Raw genomic sequence first — 26021 nt, forward strand, 5'->3', positions numbered from 1 at the left:
GTTAAAAATAATACAAATAAATGTATATGTGAAACATAAGCAGACTCACAGATACAGAAAACAAACTTGTGGTTAACAAAGGGGAGAGGAAAGGGAGGAGTGACAAATTAAGGATATGGGGTTAACAGATACAAACTACTATATGTAAAATAAAGGAGCAACAAGGATTTACTGTATAGCACTGGGAATTATACCCATTATCTTATAATAACCTATGATGGAATATAATCTGTCTGCAAAAATACTGAATTGTTGGGCTGTACACCTGAAACTTACACAATATTGTAAATCAGCTGTATATCAATAAAAACAATAACAGCAACAAATAAAGTTAGTTACCTGACCCTCCCCAAACAATGAAGTCAATTCTCTCAAACCTGGCTTTATCAACTCGGTTTGTGTAATGTTGTAAATCCTTTGTTACCATTTCAACGGTCTTCACAGCATCTTTCCCTGGGGTACGTTACATCTTAGTTTTATGAAGAGAGTTTCAAATATTAGAAATAATTAGAAAAACTCAATAATGGATCAGTTCATTCAGAATATCAGATCTACGGGGAATTCTGATCATTTGGATCATGAGGCTGAGCCATTTCCTTACACCATGCACATCTTTTTTTTTTTAATTAAAGTATAGTCAGTTTATAATGTTATGTTATAGTGTCCTTTTCTGGTGTACAGCATAATAGTTCAGTCATACATATACATACATATATTTGTTTTCAAATCCTTTTCATTATACGTTACTACAAGATACTGACTATAGTTCCCTGTGCAACACAGTTTGAACTTGTTGTTTATCTATTTTATATATAGTAATTAGTATCAGCAAATCTCGAACTCCCAATTTATCCCTTCTCACCTTCTTCTCCCCAGTAACCAGAAGTTTATTTTCTATGTCTGTGAGTCCCTTTCTGTTTTGTAAATAAGTAGTTTGTCTTTTTTTTTTTTTTCAGTTCCACATATAAGTGATATCATATGGTATTTTTCTTTCTCTTTCTGGCTTACTTCACTTCGAATGACATTCTCCAGGTCCATCTGTGTTGCTGCAAATGGCATTATTTTGTTCTTTTTTTAAGGCAAAGTAGTATTGCATTGTATAAATACACCACAACTTCTTTATCCAGTTATCTGTCGATGGACATTTAAGTTGTTTCCGTGTTTCGGCTACCGTAAATAGTGCTGCTGTGAACACTGGGGTGCATGTGTCTCTCTGAATTAAAGTTCCCTCAGGAGTGGGATCGTGGATCATATGGTAAGTTTATTTTTAGTCTTTTGAGGAATCTCCATACTGTTTTCCATAACGGCTGCACCAAACTGCATTCCCACTCACAGTGCAGGAGGGCTCCCTTTTCTCCACACTCTCTACAGCATTTATTGTTTGTGGCCTTTTTGATGATGGCCATTCTGACTGGTGTGAGCTGATACCTCATGGTAGTTCATGGCAGTGCTGAGTGCCAGGCACTGTGGCAGCTCTCACGCCGCGTCACTGATTTGCTGGCTCACTTGGTAGGTGTTGGGCAGCACGTGGACTTCAGTTCCTTCAGCTCCTCCCAGCTTTCCCCCTTCGGCATCTCTGAATACTCGCCCTGCGTGTACAGCTCCCAGGTGAAGGGGGCACGTTCCTCCTGTAGGTCACCCTTGGTGTCAGGGTTGGGTTGGTGATAGACAGGTGCCAAGTTCGGTTTGTCGTTGCCAGTTCCTGTCATCTGCACAGGTTCCAGTCTGCTCTTGCTCTTCTCCTTCTCCAGTTCCCTTGCTGCCTGCTGGCCTGGCTGACCTGTAGTGACTTCAGGCTCAAGACTAGATGCTGAGGCAACAGCCCGCACCTGCCACCCCTGCAACACTCACAGCTGAGTGAGGTCTGACCACTGTGATAAATCTCTCTTCTTTATCACCCATACTGGTTCTGCCTCTTAGAACTGAGCCCTAATTGATACACCCTACCTATTCCAGGGTTCATACTAGAAACTTTTCATATTTGATCATGTATTTAGAAAGTTATTTCTACCAGCTCATCGTATCTTCCAGAAATTTTTGTTTCTCTTCTAGTCTTGGCACCTTTTTCTTATTTATTTTTTTTAATGCTGCTGTGTATGCTCATGTTTAGTATTTGATCTACATATCAGTGGTATTTTGAACCTTTAATAGTTTGGATTAAAAATCCTAACTGTGCTTAAAAACTAGTTTTAAAAACATTTAAGTAGACATAACAATCTTTTAAAAATAGTTGAAGTCTTTTTACCATAAAGACCTAATTAACAAAACAGTGAGCTGGGAGTATACAAAAAACCCAAAGAAGTTTTTACATTCAAATGGCCTAGAGTGAGATAGAAGTGTCAGAAATTGGCATTATGACAGAAGCACCGTGAGACGTGTGTGACAACCAACAGTGAGACGTATTTTCACATTATGCTCTGGGTGTGTAATTTAATATGTTGTGATCAGTTATAAAGTAAGGTCTTGAACATTTCTTTTTGGCAACTTTAAAGTTTGAACACCTGTTTCAGTGGCATGCATTTTTTCCATTGAAATTGGTTTGTGTATGTTTTGTTTTTAGCATGTTTATTTAATACCAAAGGTAGTATATTTTTTACTTTTGCAATTGACTTTTTTGTTGGCAATAGACAGGATTACTTAACCACTCAGGTTAATTGATGCCACTTTTGGCTGTACATGAGATTTTGTTATATTGCTTTATTTTCTCCTGAGACACTTATATATAAAAGACAGTATAATAAAAAATTGTTGAATGAATTATGCCAAATAAAGAAGTCCAAAACTATTATAACCTTTTAGCAAAATAGATTTTAAATATTAGTGAAGTAATTTCATAACTTTGTAAAGTACAAAATTACCATCGATATGGTTGTTTAAAAAAAACACTTTTATTTCCACGCATTTGTACTGTATATTGAAGTTTCAGCATAGGGAACTGCTTCAAATATGTCATTTGTGTCATGCATCGTAAGACACTGGTTTAAAGCCGAATACCAAAGGTGGTTGTGTAATCGTGTTTCTTTCTTTATTCCATCGTCTTCTCTACCCCTGCCATTTGTACCCATAGAGTTATAATTTGATATGTTAATATATTGAGACTATGAGCTGAATTCTTTGGTAGTGGAAATTAATGTTTTCTAGGTTTCCAGTTAAGCTCATTCTTAGGGTCTCTTTTTTAACCATTAAAGATTATTGATTGCTATTCTATATTTTAGTAAGAAGTGGTAAAATTGATTAATTTTGTGTTTTTAGTCTTAGGTTAATGAATGAAGTTTTCCTCTTTCAAAAGAAGGTTTTTGTTAGGAATTATCTGCACTTGTGCCTTTTCCTTAAGATGTTTCTTTTTTTCTTTTTAGAGGAAGATTTTTGGGGGGTCAGTTGCCTTATTATTTATTTTTTGGCTTATTGACATATTGGGCTAGCACCGTCTTCTTAGAGTTTGTTACATTACAGTTTAATATTAAAGTCTAAGTGATATTTTATAATTAAGAAAATGCTTTTAGTTTTTATGAGAATTTTAAAAAATGTCTATAATCAGCTTGGTTAAAATGTGTTTTGATAACCAAAAAAGCAAAAGTACCTGTTAGAACTTGACTTTGTTCTTACTATTGTAAACATTTGCACACATTCCGTTTCCTCTTATATTTGAAGTATTCATTCATTCATGCATGCATGCATGAGTGCCTTTGATGTACCAAGCACAGTGGTAGGAGAGACAGTGTGACAGTGTTGTCCTAGAGTAATGTGCTTGGTATACAGGAGGACTTTACAGTAGAAGTAAATGCTTAAACAGACTCTTAGTGTGCAGAAATGTGCCATACAGAGAAGGACAAGACATAACAGTTCAGAAAGAAGTAAAAAAGTATGAATAATGCCTCAGAAGCTAGGAAATAGTCTAAAATATAAGAGAAACTTATATTTGTCACAGCTGGAGCATAGGGTACAAGGCAGAAGGAGTTGAGAAACAGAGACAATATTTTAAGGAGTTTGGATTTTCTCTTAAGAGCTATAGAAAGCTGCTAAGGGATTTTAAACAGAAGAATCATTTGAGCAGTGATGTAGAGCAAGGGTCAGCAGACTACAGTGTGCTGCTTGTTTTGAATGGCCAACTGCCTAAGAATGGTTTTTACATTTTTAAATGGTTAGAAGAAAATCAAAAGAAGGATAATATTTCCTGACACCTGAAAATTATATGAAAACCAAATTTTAGTGTCCATAAATGGTTTTATTGCAACAGAGCCACACTCATCTGTTCGCATCTTGTCTGTAGCTGCTTTTTCACTACAGCGGCAGAGTTGAGCAGCTGCTGTGAAGAATCTGTGATCTGCGAAGCCTGAAATATTTACTCTCGGGCCCTTTACAGAGAACGCTTGCCAACGTCTGGTTTAAATACACCAATTAAAATGCAGAAATAGAATGGCTAGAAAAGCAAGAGTCTACTCTATGCTGCCTATAAGAAACTCACTTTACTTTTTTAATTTCTAAATTTTTATTATTTTTAATTGAAATATAGTCTATTTACAATGTGTTAGTTTCTGATGTGCAGCATAGTGGTTCAGTTCATACATATATAAATTATTTTTCATATTAGGACCTTATTATTTATTCTGTATATAGCAGCTTCCCTCTGCTGATCCCACATTCCCAATTTATGCCTCCCCTGCCCTTTCCCCTTTGTGATCGTAAGTTTGTTTTTTGTCTGTGAGTCTGTTTCTGTTTTGTAAGTAAGTTTATTTGTGCCATTTTTTTCAGATTTGACATGCGATACGGTACTTGTCTTTCTTGGTCTGGCTTAACTGCACTTTCACTTAGTATGATGACCTCTAGGTCTGTCCAGGTTTCTGCAAATGGCATTACTTCATCCTTTTTAATGACTGAGTAGCATCTCACTGTATATACATATACCACAGCTTCTTTACAAACTCACTTTAAATATGAAGATACAGATAGGTTAAAAGTAAAAGGATGGAAAAAGATACATTCTGCAAATACTAATCAAAAGAAAGTTGAAGTACCTGTATTATTACCAGAAATAAGGAATTTATCAGGGATAAAGAAAGACATTAAATAATGATCAAAGGGTCAATTCACAAAAAAGGCATCACAATCCTAAGTGTATATAAACTCAGCAACAGAACTTTAAACTACTTAGAGCAGAAACTGATAGAACAGAGAAGAGAAATAGACAAATTTACCATTGCAGTTGAGACTTGAAGACTCCCCTCAGTACTGGCAGGACGTGTAGAAACGAATGAATAAGGATATAGAGACAGCAACCAATGGGACCTAGCTGGCATTCACAGTACATTTAATCTTACGATGGCAGAATATACGTTGCTTTCAGGTGCACGTGGTACAAGAGAGACCATATTCTGGCCTATAAAAAGAGCCTTAACAAAGTTAAAAGAATTGAATGTGTTCTCTGACGATAATGGAATTAAACTAGAAATCAGTAACATAAAGATACTTGTAATATCCCCAGTTAGTTGAAAATTAAACAGCTCACTTCTAAACACCTTGTGGCTCACTGAGGAAGTCACAAAAATTAAATATTTTGAATTGAACAAAAATGAAAATGCTACATGTCAAAATTTGTGAAAAGCAGCTAAGCAGTGTTTAGAGAGAACTGTTTAGCATTATTAAATGCTTATGTTCAAAAAGAAAAAAATTCTCAAAATCAGTGACCTAAATAAGCTTTCACCTCGAGAAAATAGAAGATGAAGGGCAAATTAAACCTAAAGCAAGCAGTTAAGAAAGGGGAAAGGAAAGCTAAAAGTAGAAAGAAAAAGCAGCAGAGAAATCAGTGGGATGAAAAGCTAGTCCTTTGAAAAGATAAATAAAATTGATAACCTTCTAGCCAAACTGACTGAAAAAAAGAAGATTCAAATTACAGTATCAGGAATGAATGAGGGGAATTTACCGCAAATCCTGTCGGCATTGAAAGGAGAATAGGGAACATAATGAAAAGTTTTACTTCTGTAAGTCTAAACTGATCAAATGAACAAATTCCTTTAATGATGAAAACTTCCAGAGTTTAATCAAAAAGAAATAGATAACCTGAATACTGCTGTATTTATGGAAAAAAAACCCTGAATCTATTATTTTGAATGTTCCCACAAAGAAAACTACGGGCCCAGATGATTTTCCTGGTGAATTCTACCAAACATGCATGGGAGGAATAACATCAATTGTATACATATCCTCCCAGAACATGAAAGAGGAAGGAGCACTTCTCAACTCATTTTATAACAGCAGCATTCATCTGATACTAAACCCAGAAAAAGACACTGGGAGGAAAGAATACTGCAGACTAACATTTCTCATGAACATAGACAGAAAATCCTTAATGAAACATTACCAACTTGAATTTAGCAAGATATGAAAAGGATACTACATCATGATCAACCAGGGTCTATCCTAGAAATATAAGGCTGGTTCAGTATTCAAAATCAATTAATGGAATTTACTCTATCAACAGGCTGAAGAAGAAAAGCCATGTGATGGTCTCAATAAATACATGAAAACATTTGATAAAGTTTAACATTCATTCATGGCATTAAAAAAAATCCTCTGAGCAAACTAGGAATAAGAAGTAACTTCTTCAACCTGATGAATGGCATCTATGAAAAACCTACAGTTAACATTAGTGAATTAGTGAATTCTTTCCTGCGAACATCAGATACAAGGCAAGGATGTTCACTCACAGCACTCTTGTATTCAGCACCATTCTTGAAGTCCTAGCTATTGTAAAAAAGTAAGAAAAAAGGTATATAAGACATACATATTAAAAAGAAAGAAAGAAAACTACTACCAGATTCTCAGATGGCATGAATATCTACATTGAAAGTCCCTGTGTGAGAAAATGACATAATTTTAATATAAGACTCAAATAAAAGAAGACAGCTCCCATGCTCAGGGACACAGCGGCTCAGTATTGTAGAGATGGCAGCTCATCTCCAGCTGATTTACCAGTTCGGCGTGATTTCCATCAAAGCCCAGTGCTATGTGTGTCTGGTATTTAAGCAAACTGGGTCTAACACGTATACGGATGGATAAAGGCCCGAGGACAGTCAGTATGTTCCTAATGTACAATGTGAGGAGCGTGTGCCAGGCCAGCGATCAGATCTGTATATAAATAGCTTGTAATAAAGACAATGTGGAATTTCCTCAAGGAAGCAGAACAGAGATGCTGGAAACAAACCCTCACGTAAGGGAACTTTGATGTTATAGTGAAAGTCCTGTTGAAGATCTTCAAGAAGGAAGAGAAAGTTTGGTAAGTAGCCCTGGGAGAGTTGCTTATATTTACAGAGAAAAAGAAGATAGTGCCTGTATTACTGCCACAGACAGAAGTTAGTTCCAAATGGATTAAAGGCTGAAATGTTAATGGTACAACTTTTTTAGAAGGAAGAAATGAAAAATGACTTTCCTATCTTGGGATGTGGAAGGACTTCTTAAACAATGTAATGGCTGAATTTTAATGTTGAATATATCAACCACTTAAGAGAAACTTTTGTTTCTATCAAGTGATGTATTAAATAATTCAAAAAGATAAACCACAAACTGGGAGAAGGTATGTGTAACACAGATAAATGACAAAAGACTAGTGTACTTTCACAAATCTGCAAGAAAGACCATTCAGTAGAAAAAAAGGACATAAAACATGAATAGGAATTTCACAGAAGAAGAACAAATAGCCCAGAGATGTGTGAAAATAAGTGGAGGCTCATCACGGGTCAAGGAAATGTGAAATAAGACCACAGGTAAGTAGTAAGATGCAAATCAAGAAACCTGAGAAGGGATAAGAGACACAGTGTGAATCTACAGTAATTCATATCCATTGCTGGATGGGTTACAAACTGGTACAACCACTTTGAAAATAATCTGACATTATTCTGTAAAATTGAACATTCATAGACCCTATGATTCAACAGTTTTCCTCCACTGAATGTCAGACTGCTACACGTATGTATCAGGTGACACGGCGTGTATAAGGACTTCACGGTGCTTCCCTGAGGGTAATGGCTAACCGCCGGGGACAATTCAAGTGTGCCAGTTGGAGAACAGATGTATAAAGTGTGATCTGTTCATATAAAGGTATGTTATATGGCAACACAAGTGAGTGAACTGTTCCACTTGGGATGACATGAGTGACGCAATGTTGTGTGAAAAAAAGTCAGTGTCAAACACTGCATAACGAGGAGATAGCTGTGTGAGAGCTACGATGCAGACTCCAGAGCTGGAGGGCCTGGGCTTGAGTTCTGGCTCCGCCCTCACTAGGTGTGTGTCCTTGTGTAAGTCACTTCTGTCTATGCTTTAGTTTCTCACCTGTCAGTGATGGTTGTTGTGAGGGTTAAAAGATTTAATACGTATAAAGTTCCTATAAAATAGTGTGGCACTACATACACGTTAGCTATTCTTGCCCGTCTGAATTCCACTGCTATTAGGCAGTTTTGTCTTTACTATTTGCTTTTTGTTGTTATTTTAAATTATGTGTTATTATTTGCCATCTCCCAATGGATCTAATATATGGTTTCCAATTGAGGGCAATTGGAAAATAGAGAGAAATATAAAAAAATAATTAAATAACCGTAATACAATTGCTGATTGAAGCAATCCTTACTACGGCTTCCGTTCCTTGCAAGATCCTAGGATATACTAGTCTCTAAGGAAGGCAAATACACTTTTTTCCCCCCATACAATTCTACGTATAGAAGGCATAACTGAACTTATTATGCTATCTATCTATCATGGACAACTTTGCAAATAAACCTGTGTAGTCCTGTGCCAGTATGAAATCTCTAGGAAGAATTCCTATGGAGACTGCCTGAAACATGATTTAAAAAAAGAAGTCAGTAAGCAATGAAAGTTAATAGACAGACTCAAATATAGGAAGATTTACTTACTCCTTGGTATTATGTCCTCATTTAGACCTACAATTACATTTTATCCTGAAGTTAGAGAAGTTAATTATCCATTATCTATCACCCAAGGGAATTTAGGGAATCCAGTGAATGGTACTAAATAAGTGGAAATAATATGAATTTTACATACTCCCCTTCCTGCCCTCTTGCTACCGTCTGCTGTTAATGTTGTTCTGTGACTCCACAGAGTTAACAATATCCATCACTATCCCCTAAGAATGCTTGTAGGTCAGTTTGTAGATATGTATGTGACTGTATAAGTGCAATTCACATGAGAAATTGACACACTGTAAGCTGTAATTCAATAAAATATATATATACAAAAAATACGATTCAAAGTGATTAGGCAAATCTTATAGCAATATAGAGAATCTATAAAAGTGTTGCGGAATTACTAGAAGCAAAAGTGACAAATGAAGATCTGGTGGAGTCAGGTGATAAATAATTGAAGAAAAAATCCACAAGATTCATGACATAGATAGGTAGGTCAAGGGGGTGTGATTTGATAATTAAGGGACTATTAGAGGCCCTTGGGGAAAATTATGGAAAAACGTTTTTGCAACAGTTACCCTTCTTCATGATAATATGAAAAATTCACTTTGAAGTCTGTCATAACTTTGCTAGTCATTTTTAATATAGTGAGATATACATACAGAAGAGTATATAAAATATATGTATAGTTTACAGAATAGCTATCCCTGGGTCAGTGAACAGTACTGCCAACCACCCCAGAGGCCAGCCGGTGACTTCATCAATCCTCTCTCTATCTTCAGAATTAACTCCTGTCCTCTGTCCTGATCTTTTTCCCTTGGTCTTCTATTTTGGTTTCATCATCTGTGTATGCTTCACTGAGTAATGTTTAATTTTGTGATTTTATGATGTGAATGCTATTTTTTATGTGTATTCCTTTTTGTCTTTCTTCTTTTGCTCAACGTGTTTGTGATACTCATTCTTACGTGCTGTGAGGCTCTAGTTCGTTGATTTTTCAGTCCTGTATAGTATTCCCTATAAAAATGAAGGAAAATACATGGTGTTAGACACAGCTGATATTTTGTATTTCTTTTAAGAGCCTAAAATTGTTTCTCTTTATTTGACAAATACTTTGCATCTGGCTATTGTGTTATGTGCTTTTTTATTTGTTTTTGTTTTTAGCTGCATATAAAAAAAGAACCAAGTAAGTGCAGCTTATAAAATGATAAGCTTATTTTCTCAGTGTATTTGATTTCATAAAATCTTAATTTCATTGTTTCTAAATCATCATGAAATATTTAAAAGGAAAATCCTAACCTGAGGGAAACAAATGTTGGAACAAAGGTAGCAAATGTTCTTATGGTAGAAGACAGTATACACATTGGTAAGATAAACACTAAAAACAGTAGAAAATGGGAAAAGGAAGGAAAAAGCATTTCACAAAGAAATAGATGAACTGTATACAGGAAAAATGCTAAACTGCATTGAGGGTTTTAGATTTATATTAGAAACTAAAGTAGTTTCTTTGATGACACTTTTTTCTTTACATTTGTGGAACCTCGTGATTTTCAGGCATTTATGTTTTTTAAGAAGTTTGGTGTAAGAATCTGTAAAGTCAAAGTCAAGTTCTGGTAATGTTTTATTTCCCTGCAGTAGCAATTCTTCTAAGACAGCATGATTTACTATGTCCTCATAGAAAGACAGCATGAGCGCATGTACATGGCCGGGCAAAATTAAACATATGCTCACAATCAAATTAATGTATTTCATCTGTCTTCAACTAATAACAACCTGTCATGTTATCTATCTGAGTAGGGGCATAGACAGTTTATTTTGTGTTTGGAGTAACTTCTTGGAGGTAGTTAATGTGACAAGTAGTTTGTCTGAATTGAATATAACCAGATCAACAATCTAGATGTTTCCTTGATAACCTAAAACTTACTGTGAAAATCCATACAAGCACTATATTTGTATTTTGCTTCTTTAAGTTAGGCAGAGACGTATTTTACAATAATTTCACAGAGATTTGTCTGTTTCTGCCATTGTATATGGACTAAGATGCATTAAAAAGTTTATTCTTTTAGTGATTTCTTTCCACTGACAGGGATTAGACAATAATATAATTAGCGTCACACAATACTTTCCCTTTTTTAAAAAACATGAAGTAATGCATTCTGGTTTGAATAAAAAAGTCATATTCATTGTAGAGTATGTTCTTGTAGCATGTTAACAAGTGAATTTTTAGGAAAATAAGAATATTGTAAACTTTTAGGCCAATATAAAAAAAATATACCAACTATTGTAATGTTTTTCAGCATTTAAAATTTTTACTTAAAATTTTATATTCTTTAGTTTGATCAGTAACTCTGATTATTATACATTTGATTTACAGTTTTTAAACTACTTATTACACTCAATACTGTATCTTTGAAAACTATTCTGTTTGTTATATCAACAATCCTATAAGTAGATACAATGGAGATCCTGACTATGGATGCCTGAATGCCAGGAAACAAACAGGACTTACAAACAAATAAGACTTAAAAAGAGAAGTTGTCATATACTTGGCTTATTAGCATTAGTGTGTGTATTTTAGAAGTCAAAATATATACATAATTTTAAGCACAAGGAAATCAAATTTAATAAATTATTAAGGGTATTTAATTTGTCGTGTGTGGGTTAATCATGGTGGGTCATTTTTAAGCATTACGTAATTTCCCAATTTGTATGTACAGCTGCAAGTACTTTGTAAAGAACTTTATATAATCAAGTGCTAGGCACAGAGCATCTTATTTTATAATGCCTATGGGCTCAGTTTTATGATTTTTTGATGAATACTTAAAGTACTAATAAGCAATAACCAGGTTTATAATAGTTCACTTTTTTATAATAACGAGCATTTAAAGTTTGTATGTCTTTATTCTTTTAATTAAAACTCTAAATAAAAGACTTTAAAATGACCATTCCAAAGGCTAATGTTCCTTTTTTGTGAGACACTGAATCTGGAACCAGAGGGCTTGATTCTGATTCTGGTGCTAGCAATGGGGCTTTCGTTAAATCACTCTGAGCCTCAGGCTTTTTGTGTGTGAAATTAGATTAATGCTTTACCTGTTTGTCAAGATTGTTATGGGGCCACAAAGTTTTGTAAACTTTGAAACAGACTTTAGGTTGCTCCAGAAGTCTCTTAAAGTGGTTTCTCTGCGTCTGTCTTGCCCTCCTGTTTCCTTTCTCCTCATAGTAGCCCAAGTCATGTTCTCAGATGCAAAGGCCACGCTGTGCCACTGCTTACAGCCCTCCGCTGGCTTTGCATCACTGTATTTGAGCGATAGCCTCACGTTAGACTGTGCGTCCCCACGCCTGTTCATCACGCGTCTTTGTCCTCCTCAATTGTACTTGGTCATTTTCCTCTTCCAGGTTTTGTCCTGGTTCTTCCAGTGACTGAAATATTTTTCTCCTCCAGCCTCCACTTAGCTTGATTGGCTTATTCTCATCTTTCAGACTCAAATCAAAGAGGTTTTCCATAGCTACCGTGTAAAATTGTCATAATCGCTATCTTGCTTCCGGTCACTCTGTTACTCTTTATCTGCTCAGCAACACCTCTCCCCCTCCTGCAATTTCTGGTTAGACTTGTCACACTGACTTGTTTGTCTACGTGTTTACTTGTCTATCAGTCCTCCTCCCTCCTTGACGTGAGGGTAACACCAGCATCTGCCTTGCTCTCTCACTTACTGCTTGTGCCTAGCGTAGTGCTTGACACGTAACAGGTGTGCATGTTTAATAAATGAATTTTAAGGTGCTGCTTTACTTCTCTTAAAGGAGCACATGAACTTTTTTTGGATAGCCTGTGAGTTTTGTAACCACACTGTTAATCTGAATCATCTTTAGATTAATTAATATGCACTGTAATGACTAATTCCTTTTGGGAGAAAGAATAATCAGCTGCATGTGTGTGAGGATAAAGCTCGCCATCTTCCGTTTTTAAAGTTATGATATAGATAATGGCAATTATTTACAATTTGTAAAGGACCTTACAAGTTTACAAGGTAACTGAACAGAAAAAGAAGTCATAGTCCTGAATCTGTAGGAATGCAACATTTGTAATCATTTGTAATTTTCTTTTGAATAGTCTCTGAATTTAGAAATAAAAGTTGTCACTGTGTAGTTAATGGAAGTGCTCTGAACCCAACTTGGGAAAGTATCATATATGTCACCCACAAGAACTTCCTTTTGGGGTTATATTTTTGCTCAGATGGGCTGGACTGTGTGAGGTGAGATGGGCGAAAAGCGGAGCGGTATAGATGTTACCTATGTGCATGTGAACTTCTTAGCATCCCATAGTGACAACATGGCTTCCTGACCCTAAAGCTGCTTGCAGATTCATTCTGATGTAAATTCTTGCCACTTGTTTTTCTCTTTTCTCTGACAAACCTCCATCTCTGCTTCACTTGCTCAACTGCATTTGTGCTGAACAGCCCCCAGCCCTTCCATCTCCCTCCCCACTCCCTAGACATTCTCTACCCGGAATAGCTTATCCTTTAACACAGAAGCCGTGTTCCAGAAAGGCGGTAATGGGCTGACAGACTCGGAAAAATGAACAGACCCTCCAGGGCTTCTCCATATCACAGGCGGATTTGTCAGGATTAAGAGAAATACAGTACCCCAGAAAATGCCCTGATTGTTGCCACCTTTCTGTTCTATCTATAAAACAAATATTCTGCAAAAACAAAATTAGGTAGGTAGAGACCCTCAAACACTGCAATCAAGCTAAAGTTAGGTAACCAGAGACCCTCAAATAATACAGCCAAGCTAAAACTATGAGGTCATACAGATTAGAGCTAGCCAGGGCTTTCTGGTCCTTCCAAGTGGCTTTTTAATTTTAAACTTTTAAAGAAATCTTGAGTTAATGGGCCTGAGTTTCAGTTTTCTAGTTCCCTGCCTCCCTCAGATCCACACCATCTTCCGGCCTCAGCCTATATGAAGACTAGACTACTGGTCAACTCAAGTAAGTTAAAAAAATGATAATAACTCGAGTGGTTTGCTCCTATGTAGATAACAGTGAAATCAACAGGGCTGAGCGCCTGCCTTCCTGAGCATCCTATTTTCCTTACCTGCCAAGCAGAGGGATCGCAATGATCAGCATCACTGCCAATTTTAGCGCTGCCCAGTCTCAGGCTATCCCGCAAGTGACCATTCCAGAGTGATCGCCATTCCATAAACAGCTGCCTTCCCACATCTCCGAAACTGGAGGGAAAATAAAAAACAACCCTGAGTTAGTAGTTAACATTAGAATTCCAAGAATTCTCATTTCTCCTGAGGTCTTTTACATTTCATTCATTCTCTCTTCCTATTTTGTACCATCTCCAGCAGGTGCTCCAATCCCCTTTCTTCAAAATAAATTCCTACTCATCTTCCAATAAATTTGCTTCATTCACTTGAGCCCATCATGGCTTCTCCCTAATTTTATCACCCATGTTATACAGTCCCATGAATCTTTCTATTTTTAAGAGAATTTAATACTTGCACAACAAGTGGATTCTATAACCACAGTGTGTCTGCATATAAGCAATATACTTATTGAATAGGAACAAAAAGAAACTGTCTCACTTTTAAGATTTTTAAAGCAGAGCCAAAGTACATAGTAGGGTAAATGGACCAAAGCTTGGTTGAGTTAAATCATCAATAAAATTAAGTACATGGATAATATCACTTATATGGAAAATCTAAAAAAAAATAATGACACAAATGAACTATTATTTGATGGGTTATTATTTATAACTTAAATGATTGCATTCTGGAATGTGTGTGAGCACACCTGACTGTCCTTTATGACTGGATCACCACATCCTGTTGATTCTTATTTTGTGGCTGGCTTTATTCCTTTGGTAATGATGTAAGTTTAACCCGAGTTCCAGGTCACCGTCACCGGCTCAGGGATGTAGCCCCAGACCAGGCAGCCGAAGGCCACTGTGGAGCCAGGCATGTCCCCACATCTAGCAGTCGGAGGATAGACCGATGGGGCCTTGGTGGAGGCTGCAAGAAAGTAGGCCGTGTGACCACCGGGGCTTCACCCCTGGGAGGGTCCAGGCAGGGTGTCACGTGCCCAGGTCTGGGCACCCCTGAGCCCAGCGCCCACGTGCTTCCAGGATGTCTGCAAACCAGCTGGCCAGCAGGGCCCTCACCACCTGGGGCCTCGTGCCTCTGCAGCTGTGGGTCACAGCTGGGTGATCACCTGGGTGACAGCCCCCCAGGTCCCGAACCTCCTGCAAGTACCTGGCCTGACTGAGCCCTGTGTCTGAGTCCTGACCAGTGCTGCCTGCTCCCAGCCAACGTCCGCTGGTCCCCTGAGCTCCCCGTTCTGCTGCCCCAGCCCTGCCCTGGGTGAGCGGGCCTCTCCTTGGCGTGGTGGGCCTCCACCACCCAGAAGCCTGCTCGTAGCCCCTTGCCTGGCCTGCTCTTTGCTCACCGGGCCCGTGTCTTCTGGGTCAGCTCTGCAGCCAGAGCACCTGGGCCCTGGCCCTGCAGGCCTCCTCCTTGGCCCCTCCCCTTTCATCCCTGTGGCCTCAGCCCGGCTGTGAGACTGTGCCTTGGGGAGCTCCAGTCCCTCTTCTGGACCTCCAGCTGCAGCCCCTCGGCTCACTTCCCCCTCCCACCAGGGCCTCTGACCCCACCCCAGCTTGTGGCTCTCAGGTCCCTGATTTCCTTCTGCCCTTGCCCTTCCTCAGTCCAGCTCATCCCTCAGCACAGTTTGGAGCCCGACACTCCCCCCACCTTCCTCTCCTGTTCGGTGCCAGGAGCCCGGGCCCATCCCTGGCCAGGCCTGTCTCCTCTCACCCTGACCCATCTGCTCGGCTCCGGCTGGCAGCCCAGCTCAGGCCCTGAACGAGCCCTGCGATTTCCTTCCCTCTGCTGGGTCCAGGGTCTGTTTCACTCCACCAGGCTATGGCATGTCCACCCCTCCTTTCCCATCCGGCCACGGGCCCTTGAGCCCAAGGACTGGAGCCCATTGGGTCCCCTCAGGGGTGACCCCTCTCCTTCATTCCCACAGAACTCCCTTGCCAGGGACCGCTCTCCACCCCAGCACACCATCTGGCCAGCCCCTCAGGGGCTCAAGGGTCCTGCTGTCCCAGGAGCCCTCAGCTGGGCCTGCTCAGCTACTCAGACCTTAGCTCAAACTCTCTGCCATGTCCCCGGGCTCCTGCGGCAGCCTCGTACCCTCCTGTTGCAGTCCCCTGCTCACCCCGAAAGGTCTACCTCCTTTCTCTGAGCCCCTGCGGCAGCCCCCTGCCCTCCTGGTGCAGCCCCCTGCTCACCCCCACAAGGTCTACCTCCTTTCTCTGAGCCCCTGCGGGAGCTCCCTCCCCCCTGGTTCAGCCCCCTGCTCACCCCCACAAGGTCTGCCTGCTTTCTCTGCCCACCTTCGGCAGCCCCCTGCCCTCCTGGTGCAGCACCCTGCTCACCTCCACTAGGTCTACCTGCTTTTTCTGTGCTCCTGTGGCAGCCCCCTGCCCTCCTGGTGCAGGCCCCTGCTCACCCCGACAAGGCCTACCTGCTCTCTGTGAGTCCCTGCGGCAGACTGCTGCCCTCCTGGTGCAGCCCCCTGCTCACCTACACCCTCTCTGACCCTTGTCCCTGGAGCTACAGGCCTTGAACCGCCCCAGCCCCTCTGGCCGGCCCCAGAGCCCTCAGCCTATTTCAGACCCAGTCCGGGAATTTCTTTCCCAGGACTGGCTTTGCTCTTTGGATTTCCTGGGTCAGCTCCTTGCCCTCCCAGCCCCTTGTCCACCTGCATAAACTCTGCCTGCTTCCTGAAATCCTGTGTGAGCCCTGTGCCCTTCAGCCCCCAGCCACCTGCACAAGCCCTACCTGCTTCCTGGAGAGGCTGGAGCAGCCGCCCTGCCCTCCCAGCCCCTGCTCACCCGCACATGCTCTACTTGTGTTCTCCATATTCCTGAGAAGCCCCCTGCCTTCCTGGTCTTCAGTCTCCTGCTCACCTGCGGCCTCCCTGAGCTTTGTCCCTCGGGTGCTGGCCCTTAGCAGCCCCTGCCTTGTGACCTGCCGCAGGTCACCGCCCTCGTTCCGCTCTGCTCCTGGGCCCTTCTCCCTGGAGCTGCTCGGTGCCCCTCCCTTTCTGGGCAGCTCTCCCCCGGCAGAGTCTCTGTCCCACCCTGGTCCCCTCCCAGCAGAGCTCCTGGCCCTTGGGTACCTTAAGCCTCTTCTTTGCTCCCTGAGCCCCCAGAAGTCTCCCCTGTTCCTTAGTTCCCTCCAGGTGCTGGTCTGCGTCTCTGTGCCCACCTGCTCCCAGCCCACAGCTCCTAGTCCTGACCCTCTGTGCCCTGGCTCCCATCGCCCCTCCTGTAGCCAAGGGAGCTGGTGTGCAGCCCCTGTACTGTCAGCTCCAAGCTCTCGAGAACCCAGGCCAGCCCTGTGTCTCTGGCACAACTAGCCCCGTGCAGCCCGGGGCAGGCTTCTGGCCACTGATCGTGACCCGCTCCCTGAAGGCCTGGCGGCTCAGCTGAGCTCCACTGGCCTCTGATGCACCAGCTCCGCTGGTGTGGGCGAGCCCCTGCCAGGGCTCCCTCATCCTTGTGCTGGGTGGGCAGCACGACCCCTGGGCAGCTTGCCTTCCCCCGTGCTGGCTCAGGTGCTCCTGGACCCTCTGTGGGGTCCTGTCCCTGAGGTGGGGTCTCCCCTTCATTGCACCCCCGCACTCCATCTCTCCCTGGTCCTCCTGGACACTCTGTGGGGTCCCATCCCTGAGGTGGGGTCTCCACTTCATTGCCTCCCTGCACTCTGTCTGTCCCTGCTCCTCCTCGACCCTCTGTGGGGTCCCGTCCCTGAGGTGGGGTCTCCCGTTCATTGCTCCCCTGCACTTCATCTGTCCCTGTCCCCCCTGGACCCCACTTACCGAAGGTGGAAGCTGTGGAGGTGGCTCCCGTGCAGCCTGGGTCTCCTGGGCACCCCTTCCCCTTCCCTGCTCTGTCCTCGGCACCTGTGCTCCTCCAGGCTGGGCTCTTTGTCCACAGCCCCACTTTCTAGGAAGTGGTAGCTGAACTTCCTAGGAATTCAGTTGCGCACCTGGAGTGTGAACCCCCTAACCACCACCCTGCGAACACTAAGGACGGGACTGAAACCGGTGGCACCGCCTGCTTCCTGAAGTTCCCGTTTCTCTGGGTGGGTGCTGTCTCAGATGACCTGGGGGAGTTCACACGCAGCAGAGGCGCCTCATTGGGTGTGTGGGGGTGGGGCGACTGGAGCCAGGGACCCCAGGGAGACAGTGGGAGTCCTGGCGGTCACCTGTTCCCTGCCTCCCACAGGGATGCTGCCCACATGGCCCACTGCAGACCAGGGTACCAGGCCTTAACTTGAGCCCTCTGGTCCTCCTTGCCCTGGTGGGCACCTCTCCCTTCCCTGGTGAGGGTGTGGTGGGCACTCTAATAGGACAGGCAAAGTCTGGGTTCTCGGAGCTGCTGCAGCCAGGGAGTCTGCGCCCATCCCCGGGCTCAGCAAGGCCTCCAGGCAGGGAGGGGCCGGGGGAGCTTGGTGCTTGTATCATGTGTGTGTGCTGCTGGGTGTTACTGCACACACATGCAGGTCTGTGACAGACACACGTACTACAGGTATGCATAGTATATGATGTATATGTTAATGGGTTAAAATATTTTCTGTGTATGGAGAGCTTCTTTGTGGAAAAAGGGAGAGCTCAGGGGTGCCCGATGGGGGCTGTGAACCTGGAGACTGGACGAGGGGCGAGAAGGGGGCCCTGTGACGGCTGGGGGCACGTCCGGCTTCCCCCTGTGGGTCCTAAATCGGACGCAGGGACAAAATGATGGGCGTGGTCATCACTGGTCCCCTCCTGGCTGGCGACAGGAGGGCTGTGCAGACTGCGGCTTTCTGAGCTGTTGCTGGTCACGGAGCCAGTGGCAGCTGGTGCCTGCCGAGGCCCTGTGCCCCCAAACCTCCAGCCCTTCGGCGCCTGCCTGCTCCTCCTCAGAAGATAAACTCCTGGCGGGGGTCTGCCTTGGCAGAATTGACAGCCCTGGGAAACGACCAGCCTCACCGCAGCTCAGGCCGACGTGGCTCAGCCCATCTCCCCTTGTCAGTCATGAGTCCCACGGCCTTGCTGGCGTCAGCCCATGTCTCCATCTTACGGGAGTCATAGATCCACTATCCCCCCAAGTACCAAAGCCCCTCACCTCACTTACAGACAATCAGAAGTCTGTTCCCTAGTCCCTTTGTGTTCACGCCCCTTCCTCTTAAAAGACCCTGCACGTTCACACTCGGTGCACACGCGGGCACCTGCCGTCTGTGTGGCCCACGTAGCAGCGTAACTATTAAACTTTCCTTTGTTCTTGAACTCCTCCTGGCCTTTGATAAATTCTTTAACCACCCGTGACGCTGGCCCTCCATGTGTCCTCCAACAATAGAGGTCAGACTTTGTGGAAGTCTGATGTGTAGGGAGCAGGCGGCTTCCTGTACTGGTTCCTGTGGATGATTTCCAGTGCACCCTGGTCCCCCAGCACAGCTCTCCAGTGCACCCTGGTCCTCCCAGGACAGATCTGCAGTGCATCCTCCATCACAGTTCTGCAGTGCATCCCTGTCCTCCCAGCACAGTCCTGCAGCGCACCATGGTCCTCCCAGCACAGATGTGCAGTACCCCCTGGTCCCCTCTGCCCACCTCCGACTGGCTTCTGCAGGCCATTGGGTGCATGTGCGGATCCTGGGATGGGCAGTGGGGGCTGTAAATTTGAAGTGACCACCAGGCGATGCATCCAGTCTGAGGCCAGCTCGGTAACACTGGACAGAGGCCTGTGCTCATCAGCATAGAACTTGGGGCCTGCCTTGGATGTGGTGGAGCTTAGGGGAATTTGATTAACAATAGAAACCTTTTAATGTCCATCAACAGATGACTGGATAAAGAAGAGGTGGTATATTTATACAATGGGATACTAGTCAGCCATAAAAAACGACAACATAACGCCATTTGCAGCAACATGGATGTTCCCGGAGAATGTCATTCTAAGTGAAGTAAGTCAGAAAGAGAAAAAAAAAATACCACATGAGATCGCTCATACGTGGAATCAAAAAAAAAAAACATAAAAACAAAACAGAAACAGACTCATAGACACAGAATACAAACCTGTGGTTGCCAGTGGGGAGGGGGTGGTAAGGGACAGAGTGTGATTTCAAAATCTATAGACACTGACAGGCATATGTAGACTAGATAAACAAGACTATACTGTGTAGCACAGGGAAATACACACAAGATCTTGTGGTGGCTCACAGTGAAAAAAAATGTGACAATGAATATATGTATGTTCATGTACAACTGGAAAACTGTGCTGTACCCTGGAATTTGGCACAACCTTGTTAAATGACTGTAACTCAGTAAAAAAAAAAATTTTTTTTTACAAAGGACAGAAACCTTTTCAAAGGCTATCTTGTGCTAATAAAAATCAGTGCATTTGGCCATCCGACTCTGCCATTGCCGCATCCACGGATCCATCCATGTGTGAAGTAAAACTATGTAACCCCCCCCCCAAATCCCAGAATATTCCCTAAAGCACCTGGAACTGGCCACACACTGGCAACTATTCACATCACACTGACGTTGCATTAGGGGTCATAAGTAGCCTAGGGAGGAGTAACGCTTACTGGAGAATGTGCCTGGAGAATGTACGTGCACACACTATACGGCTTGACAGAAGGGGCTTGAGCATCAGCGGGTTTCGGTGTCTGAGGGAGCCCTGGGTTCAGTCTCCCGCAGACGCAGAGGCCCAGCTGTCCCGAACTGAAGGGCCCCTCGCGTAGCTTGAGACGTTTCCGTGAACCAGATGCCACCCCTGCAGCTTTCTCCCTTAACCCCCTGGATGCCCTGGACACGCATTACTGCTCTGAACCTCCCATTTCTTTTGGCAACAGAAGAAAAAGTGGTGTGTTCTGACCCAGGTTCCAGGCCTCAGTCACCACCCTTGGATCCCAGAAGAGCCTCAGGCCATCCTGGCCTTTTGGGCAGGGTGGGGGTGGCTGAGCCAGGTAGGTGGAATCCTTCAGGCTCCCAGCCCTGCACAGTCCCCCACAGGACGTGTCCCCCACAGGACATGTCCCCCCGTGGGCTGGCTTCTCTCAGGAGCCTGGGACCAGTACCTTCCATGTTCACCACAGTCATCCCTAGAGGTGTGGGCTGCACAGCAACCCAGGGGTCTTGTGACACTTCACCCCCAAGTCCACTTTGCAGCACCATGGGAGCTCGTCTCCGTCTGACTCCACGTGACAGAATGTTCTAGAGGCACTGAAGAGGCTCAAGTGGGGGCAGCCTCTCCCTCCAGTGCCCACCCTAGTGGCTGGTGTGGGCTGTCTTCCTGAATGGGAGGCTTGGCATGGTCCGCTCAGATGATCCCGACAGCCCACGGCCTGTGGTTTCCTCTGGAATGAGCTCCGGCAGGCTGGCCCCAGCCTCTCTGCAGGTGGGGCGCTCTGTACCTCCCTCAGACTGCGGGAGCCACCCGCCTCACTGCTCCACCCTCGGGCAGCCTCTGACAGGCCTTCTTCCCGGGCGCGTGTAGATCAGCCGGTCACGAGCACCAGCTGGAGGGATGATTTTGGCAGTGAGTTTGCAGGCACAATGAAAAAGCGCACTTTGTGAAAAGGAAACACAGTTAGTGGAACTTCACTGAAGTGGAAAATGCCTGCCTGTGGAAGACACTGTCAAGAGAATGAAAGGCAGGCCAGAGACTGGGAGAATCACACACCTGCAAACCTGGCCACAGCGCAGGGTGCCACGCACTCAGGTGAGCCATGAAGATATCAACACCCTGCGCCCCAGGTCCATGCTTCTGAGCATCTCTGACTCTCCTCACCTGAGCCCTCTGGGCATTGATCCAACACCACCTCCTGTTACCAGAGACCTGTGGCTGCACTTGGTGGCGGGGATACCTGTCACTCCATGGAGGGAGCTTTTCTTAGGGGAGACTAATTCTTCCGCTCTGGACCCCCACGCCCCTGGCTGTCCCCTGCTGCCACTCTCCTTTCCCATAACGGTAGCATCTCACTCTTACTCTTTCTCCTCTGAAACAGAAGCAAGCCTCTCCCACATTACCAGCACCTCTTGAGAACGTACCTTCCTCTTTTACTCTACATCCCACCTTCCCTTTAGAACCAAGCATCCATCCGCTTTCCCCAGCATCCCTCCTGACCAGCAAGACAGAGCCTCACCCACCCAACCCCACAGAAACCAGTTCTCTTCCATCACCCATGAGCTCTAGAGGCTGATTCAACGGGCACCTTCAGTCAGTATCCCTTTTAACTTTTCTGGAGTTGACACAGAACACTGCCCTCTCCAGATCAACCATCTTCATTCACTTTTCCAAACTCCTTGCATGTCCTCCCAGATTCCACCCTCAGCCTCTTCCCTTTCCCTTGCCCTCTGCGCCCTCCCCCAGGTGGCTTCACTGATGACCGCCTAGGCAGGATGCTCACCCTGTCATGTGTCTCCAGCCCAGACTTCCCTCCTGAGTAGCACCTCTCCGCGTCTTCACTGGGGCACCACCTCGGATGCCCCAGACAGACGTCCTGAGGCCAGGGACAGCTCACTGATGACTCATCTCAGGCTTCTCATGTGTCCTACAGGCAGCAGGTACTCGAGAACATTCAGTAAGTGAAAGTGTCTTCAGCAACTCCCAACCCCTAACTTCGGAGGCCTTTCAGTCAAGACTGTGATCAGCAAGCCTCATTCACACTGCAGCAGATCTCATGTTACTTCTTCTTGTAACTGGGAGGAGCAGCCCCTTCCTCATCCCCACCCAGCCCTCAGCATCCTTCACCTACATCCCTCTTCTGTTCGCGCATACAACTGGCTCAGCCCCCATGGGTAGCACCCAGGCCTGGACTTTGCCCACCCACCAGGAAGACTGCTCAGACTCCACATGTGTTCCAAGAAAAAAAGGGGGATTTAGTCTCTCTTCCCCATCCCTGAGGCCCATAAAACCACACCCTTGCTCCCCACTTCTCTTTATATCACATGAGTGCCAAGCCCACAGCCAGAGCAGGCCTAGAGTCCTTGGATCCCAGACTTTAACAACTCATGGGGGGAGGGTGTAGCTCAGAGGTAGAGCACATGCTTAGCACGCATGAGGTCCTGGGTCCAATCTCCAGCACCTCCATCTGAGAAAACAAACTTTTAGTAATAAAATAAAGTAAAATAAAATAAAATAAAATAATAAAATCACTCATGCTTGTGACTGCCCAGTATCATGCCAATCAATCTTTCCAGGTGTTATCTAATCTAATCCTCACCACGTGACCACAGGTAATCTACCAGTCAGGACGGACCTGGCTGAAACGACCTTGAACACAAAGACATTCTACTACCCAGCATAACTGAACTTCAGAGCAAGGGGGCTCCAGGCAGAGCACAATTTGCTCAATCACGTCAAGGGTCCCGGTTCTGTGTGTCTGCTGTCCTGCTGGTCAGCCGGGCACTGACTGGTGGCTCCTCTCACTGTCCGCAGATGGCTCTGGGGTGAGAGGCACCTCACGCCCCCCCATCACAGGAGGTGGGTGGAGTGGGGAGCCCGCCCCCAAGTGGGATAGAAGTCCTTTCCTGACACCCTATTAAACTAACAGTTCCATGTTCAGCCCCACACCTGGTTACAGTCACGTGTTATGCCCTGATTGGCTTAAACCCATCAAAATCTCTGTGGAGTCTGGCCATAGTCCATCATGCTGGGGAGAGTTCCAAATGTGGATTTGGCATCCAGGAAAGTTCTGGAATGGAGATTTAGGAAGCCTCACTAGTCAGTTTATTCATGACTGGTGAGACCTCAGGATACTTTGCTCCCAGAAACACTCCCCAGTCCCACCCCCAAATGGCTGGCAGGCAGTTGGAGACCGTGCCTGAGCGCTTGCATGGTGGGACCGTGTTCTGCCTCCATCCACACTCCCACCTTTCTCCCCTCTTCTTTTCTCTACCTTTTACGTCCAAGGGGACCCTCAGGCTGCTAGGAGGGTCCTTTCTTTTCTAGAAGCCCTTGTTTTCATTTAACCCAGAGCAGCCTGCCCAGGCTTCAGGTCTAAGAGAAGCACTTTGTGAAGGAGATGTCAGCCCTTCCCAGTGCCCTGGATCTCTGGACCTGCCCAGAAGCCGCCTCCCCCCACCCGGGCTGGAGAAGCTCACCCAAAGGGAGGAACAGCACAGCAAAGGCTTTGCTCACTGAGACACTTACTTTACTGGATCTCTGCTCACTGACCACTTTCTTACATTCAAGAAAGGCACATCTCTCAGACGCACACCTAGAAGGCCTTCAAGGGACAAGACTGGACCACAAATTCAACCTTGTGTCAGTTCTCTTTGCCCGCTTTTCTCATCAATGCCCAAGCCAAAACGTCCCCTCACATCAGCTGCCCAGGGGAGAGCAGCCCTTTACTACTGAGACTGAAATCTAGTGGTGTCGCCACTACCGGCCCATCGGTACGGGCAAGCCCGGGACGTTCCAAGAGAGGCAGCCTCACTCTCCGGGGGCAGAGACAGGGCCAGCGGGTCGGGCTGCAGGAAGCGGGGGACGGCCAGGTCGTGTGTGGTCAGGGGCTGGCTCCGGACCCGCTGCAGCATCTCTTGGCCTGCAGAGTGTCCTGGTGAGATGGGGCTCACGACTGGGACCCCAGGGCAGGCAAGGCCCCCCAGGGGACATTGAAGGGTGTAACCTCAGCCCAGGCCTTCCTGGCTGCCCCATCCACACCTCCCCACTGCCTTCCCATGACTCCCAAGTGCCCTGGCTCAACAGCTCAGGGCGCATGAGGATTCCCAGCCAAGCGAGTGACCCTGGAGGTGACGGAGATGCCAGCAACCCGGGGTCTGGGAAATGCAGCTTTCAGGCTCCCAGAGACTAACATACACACGGCATGGAAGGAGGGGGTGGCGCACATGTTGAACGAGTCAGTCTGCAGGATCCCGCACAGAAGTGAGACAAGGGTGACAAACAATTACGCGCACCCTTGACCTTCCGAAGTCCGCACGGTGGCTCAAGTATCCGTGGCCCTTTGATGAGGGTGGCAGGAGGCTCGCTCTCATTCCAGGGAGCGCTGGCTGTCGGAGCGCCTGGCCCTGGGCTCCCCTCACGTGAACTGCCAGCACCTCTCTACCTGGGGGCTTCTCTTGCTCCCAGAGACCCTTGGCCACCTGTGCGGCAGCTGAAGTGTGGAGGCTTACCCTCCCCTGGGGGCAGACGCAACCAGGACACAAACCTCCTCTCTGCACTGGCTCCCGGGCTCCCGGGTGGACCACTGTCCCCTGCCTGCAGTGGGGGCTCCTGCAGTGGAGGAGGTCCTGCAGTGGGGAAATCCTGCAGCAAGGAACCCTGCAGTGGTGAGGGGATCCTGCAGCGGGGCTGCGCCGTGGCGGACAGCATGATGACGGCCATACTGATGCACCTTCTCTTCCTCTTCTCACCTCCCTACCCCCTTGCCTTCATCTCTCACAGAAACTCCTTGTGCCAGAAGCCTCATCTCCAGGTGGGTCTGGGGCAGCCCAGACTAAGGCACCTCTGGCCTCAGCGTGAGCACGTGTAAAGCCTCGTCCTGGCTCCTGCTGGGGTCAGTCCCCTGGACGTGAGCTAACAGGTGTGAGGCTGCTTCCATGACCTCACACCCATTCACGCCAGTTTGGAAAGTCATCCTGTTCTGGTTCTCCTCCTGGGCAGGAAACCAGAGGGCTCTGAGCTGCTCCCGCCGCCTGCTGCCTGGGCCACGCTGATGCCACGACCACGCACACACAGGCGTCTGCTGCCTGAGTCCTGCTCACCCCGTCTCCATCTCCTGTGCTGCTCCTTCTGTCCTAGGACCGGCAAGGATGCACCAAGGGTTACAGGCCGTCCTTGGAATGTGCTGTCTTTGGTTTATATGTGACTTGGCTGTCAGCAGGTGAAGTGAGCTCACACAACACACATTTCCTGGAGCCTGCTCGGGGCCAGGCGCTGCGCTGGGCTCCTGCACGCGGGGCTGCCTCACCCACTAGGGAAGGCGCCCTTCCCTCCATGCACCCAGGTCTGCCCACGAGCGCCGCCCAGGGGAGGCAGCTCACAGCCTCACAGTGCACCCTCAGGCAGGTGCTCGGAGAAGCGGCTTCCTTGATCAGCC

The 26021-nt window shown here is 45.7% G+C and overlaps 1 protein-coding gene across 2 annotated transcripts in view; it reads right to left on the reverse strand.

Annotated features, from left to right (window-relative positions):
* The window catches only part of LOC140685452 (uncharacterized), a 165823-nt gene that overhangs the window by 129065 nt on the left and 10737 nt on the right, over positions 1-26021 (reverse strand). Inside the window, exons 3-4 of one of the 2 annotated variants that reach the window (XR_012062073.1) lie at positions 14000-14132; positions 9672-9926 (exon numbers count right to left, since the gene is read on the reverse strand). The exons of the other annotated variant lie outside the window; for it this stretch is intronic. The gene's annotated coding sequence lies outside the window, so the exon portion shown is untranslated. Of the gene's footprint in view, positions 1-9671; positions 9927-13999; positions 14133-26021 lie in introns of those variants that run through there. 2 annotated transcript variants of the gene reach the window in all.

Source organism: Vicugna pacos, chromosome 20, assembly GCF_048564905.1.
Source record: "Vicugna pacos chromosome 20, VicPac4, whole genome shotgun sequence".
NCBI lineage: Eukaryota > Metazoa > Chordata > Mammalia > Artiodactyla > Camelidae > Vicugna > Vicugna pacos.